The sequence below is a fragment of the Mixophyes fleayi genome, chromosome 3, assembly GCF_038048845.1.
Source record: "Mixophyes fleayi isolate aMixFle1 chromosome 3, aMixFle1.hap1, whole genome shotgun sequence".
NCBI lineage: Eukaryota > Metazoa > Chordata > Amphibia > Anura > Limnodynastidae > Mixophyes > Mixophyes fleayi.
In genome coordinates this window covers 25,813,507-25,817,838 of record NC_134404.1, presented here as the reverse complement: position 1 = coordinate 25,817,838, position 4,332 = coordinate 25,813,507, and positions in this window count along the sequence as shown.

Here is a 4,332-nt window from a genome sequence, read left to right as displayed (position 1 = left end):
GATAAACACTTCCTGGTTTGTTTGTTTTTAATAATTGAAGCAGTGTTTCAAATTAATGCATCAATTTGCATTTTCCAAGATAATGATAACCGCAGGTACATGTTATGTCTTGTGCAAATATGTCCCGTGACGTTAAATAAATCTTATTAAAATCTTCGTCTTGTTGATTGTTTACAGATAAAGCTTATGACTAAACTAAGAGAGCTGTGAATTGGGGTAGTGCTATTGTGAAATGTATTGCAGTAATGTAGCTTTTGGGAAAAAATAAATAATGAGATCGTGTCTACTACTTGACGAGTCTCCTGTCTATCTGACACAGTTTTTGTAGCTTCTTCTTACTTTGTGCCCATCAATTCTGACACCTTTCCGATTACTACAATATACACAGCCATCTACTGAACCCGCTGCTCACGTCTGAAGTATCTTTCCTTTAAACACATTGTCGATTTAATTTTCCCCGGTAAAGTGTCAGAATATTGGCAATTTGATAGAATCGCAGATTAATACGTTTAGCCCCAGCAGTCAGTGAGTTTAACTGTCATTGTCATCTCTGTCCCACCTTTGGTGATCGCTGTGACTTCCTTTGTTGCAGCAGATGCCACCAAAACTTCCGCCGGCATTAGTAAACAAGTATCCTGGTGGTGTGTGAGATTTCTACATTGACCGATTCATCATGTTTCCACATTCTCTGTCTCTCCTCATTCCGGCCATACCACACCCCCAATAGATGTCAGTCATCAATGGCTTCTTTACTATTGGCAACTGATAGTTTCTGTCTATAGTAGCAACATCCATGTTCGCTGCCACCATCTACAATTGTTATTGCTATCTTATGTATCAAGTGTTCACAAACTTCTAAGATTGTAAGCTCATTGAGCAGGGCCCTCTTTACCTCCTGTTTCATGTCATTGTATGCAATTTCCTATTGTACCCCTCATTGTACAGTGCTGCATATTATGTTGGAACTTTATAAATAAAGGATAATAATAATAATAATTAATAAATGTTAAGACCTGGTCAAATCAGGGTCATTGGAGCATAAGACTTTACATTTCAACCTCTCTCTCCTCTGTCGACACTAGCTATTTGTACTGTGTATTACATATTGATTTTACTGAAGACGCTTCAAGTCAGTATTCTGAATTATTTGACATTTCCGCTGTCACTTAAAGGTGTTTGTAAGACATTAAATTATGCTAAGTATGGTTGGGATCTACTAAGGACTTAATACCAGAGAAGGCAGATAGACATCTCTTGCTAGCCCTTCTCTGTACCACATGGGGTGTGACTGAAGCTCTCAATCAGTAAGCTGGTAACTAATGGTAATTTATAAATGTACATCCATTAGTGAACAAGTAAAGTACTATAGCATCTCACTGCCCCATACACACTGGATTTAAGCCCAACTCAAAAGCCTGATTGATCATGGCATGCATACTAAGCGAAATATGTGTTTGATTTAAAACGCACAGAATTCGGCTCTACGCACTTTCAAATTCAGCAAGGAATGGATATAAAGATACGTGCGCTGATGAATTCGGGTGCAGGTCTGCTTTGCTATACTACACAAGACACCGCAGGATATGTTTAAGACCTGTGTTGATTACAAATTCGCAAAAGAACGCACAGAAAAAGAAAAATTTAATTAATGTTACCTGTTAATAATACAGGTATTAATGATAAAAACAGTAAAAAAAAAAAGTGTTTTTTTTATTTTATTTATTTTTCCTTGAAATACATTTATTAGGATGTTCTTAATGTTTACTGTGCATGAACACATTTTTACAGTTTCTCCTGAATGCAAACATATGTTATAGCAGGCATACAAGACTGTAATTAATAGTGATCAGGACATAAACTAGCCCTGTAGATGGGACAAGAGAAAAACAGCAGAAAAACAAGTAACTTTGAGATGCCCAAAGCTTGAATCGAGTGTGGCTGCAAGCGCTCGAGTTTGGTACGCCCTTACTTTACGGCGAAACAGCCTTTCCCAGCCCTGTTCCTTCCCAGAAATCGTACGCTATAGTAAGTGTGCTTTGTGTACGAAGATGAGTCGGACGTGGCTGCGTTTGCTATCGTATGGCCCAGTTCTGGGCATGAGTAGATTGATATTGCTACGATACGCTCAAAATCAGCAGTAACGTGCGTTGATGAATCAGTCCCCAAGTGTTTAGTAAAGTACCATTGTAATATGTGCTTATCAGTTGTGATATGTGGTACTGTTTAACACTGCTGTGTTGGTATGATTACACTATTATTGGAATAACTCCCAATATTTATGGCGAATGTAGAATTAGGCGGGCAAGCTGGTGCCAATGCGTTTCTGTGCTTTTCTGAGACTCTCTAATTGTTACAAATAATATAAATATGTTATAAATTGCACTTGTCTTTTTTTATATCTTTTATAAAAATGTATCTTAGGCCGCAAACTATAGGCTCGTCCAGATAAAAGTTATCCTTCAATACAGCAAATCTGGAAATTGTGTAAAGTGTGTATACATAGACAGATCATGGTGCTTTGTGTGCTGTTCATCTCATCAGCTATCCTTCTACCATGCCCCGTGTTTAAAAATATCAAAGCATTTTCTATATTGCACTAACATATCTGGTGCCCCACATAAGTATCAAAACATGTAAAATAATTAGAAAAATTAGAAAAGATGATAAAGCACAAGTGGGAACATAAGGAAACCTAACAAAAATAAACTTGGGTGTACTCTGTGCTGTTGGAGGACCATGCCCCTTCCACTATCTATCTATCTTTCAGATGGTGGTTTCCTGTTTTAGTCCATTCCCCTTCTCACATCATGATACTGCTCTTATGCCATCCAGTCTAGTCTCCACTAACATAATCATGGGATTGGAAAGGTTATTGCCTCCTGCAAGACTAGAACTCAGCTTCTGACACACTTTATGCTCCTGTGTACATTATGATATTCTTATTGCCTACAGATTGTTCTATTATCACCCAGTTCAAACATGGGTAAGTCTGATGGGCAGGGAATTAAGATTTATAGCAGTGTCTGCGTCACCAAGCTTGGCAACCCTAAGGGGAGGAGTATGTGGCAAAAAGGGATATTTGTCCCAGTTTCCCTCTAAAGGAACAGTTAAGAACACAGTTAGTAAGCAGCAGCAGGCTGCAGACAGGGTTAAATTTTCCGTAGGTTCCTCTTTTAGCACATACACACACAAGTGTTCCACATGGTTGTAATCAGTTTACTTTGCTGTGATTTGTTGTAGTGCTTGGGTGGAGGATAAAGGCACTGTCTGTATGTGTGTGTGGGTAGGACCACCGATGTCAGTAAGTGGCCGGCTTGCAGACAGAAGTTATGTCTAGCCAGATGTAGGTGGTGGGGGTTTTTGTGTTACTATTTCTGGATGACTGCTGTACCATTGCTGGAACTGTTTACCATCCTGACAACTGCTAATAAACAGTTAAATGGTTCAGCATACTTGTGTCTGATTCCTGTGAATGCTGTACTTTCTCTCATTGTATTGATTATTTGATTGTTTTAAATTCTCTACTTTTCAGAGTAAGCTATTCTCAAATTGGGAATATTTTAATTTCGGATCATGCCCCGATATGGATACATTTGAGGGTGTGTTCTGATAAGCCCACCCGTCGCTCTTGGAGGTTTCCTACATATTTGGCACAATCAGATGATTTTAGAAAATATCTAAATCAGAAATGGGTGGAATTTGTAGATGACAATTTGGGTCACTGGGAGCACACAATACTATTTTGGGAGACCTCTAAAGTTGTATTAAAGGGTCATATCATTCCATATATGGCAAAGCAAAAAAGAGAATATCAAAGTAAATATGAAAAATAAATCACCAGGACCTGATGTTCTAGGAGGGGAATATTAAAAAATCTTGCGTTATAATATATTACCGTTTCTTTCAAGTATGTATTGTAGATTGCAGGCTGAGCAACTTCCCTTTCAGCGCTTCAATGAAGCATATACAATATTTATTCCTAAGCCAAAAAAAGATTTAGAAAAGATAACTTCTTATCGTCTAATTACGTTGTTAAATCAAGATTTTAAATTTTTTGTTAAAATAATGGTGAATAGACTACAAAGTATTCTTCCTGATATTATTACATCTCATCAGTTGGGCTTTACTCAAGGTCAACACGCGGTACAAGGGGTATGCATGGCCATTGCAGCTAGTGTTAATTCAACACACTTAACTAAGGCAAATGTAGATGTTTTGCTAAATATAGATACAGAAAAGGCATTTGATGAAATCTCATGGAAACATCTTCAACTTATATTTGAGAATTAGCATTTTGGAGAGGAATTTGTTCGGTTCGTTAAATATATATTT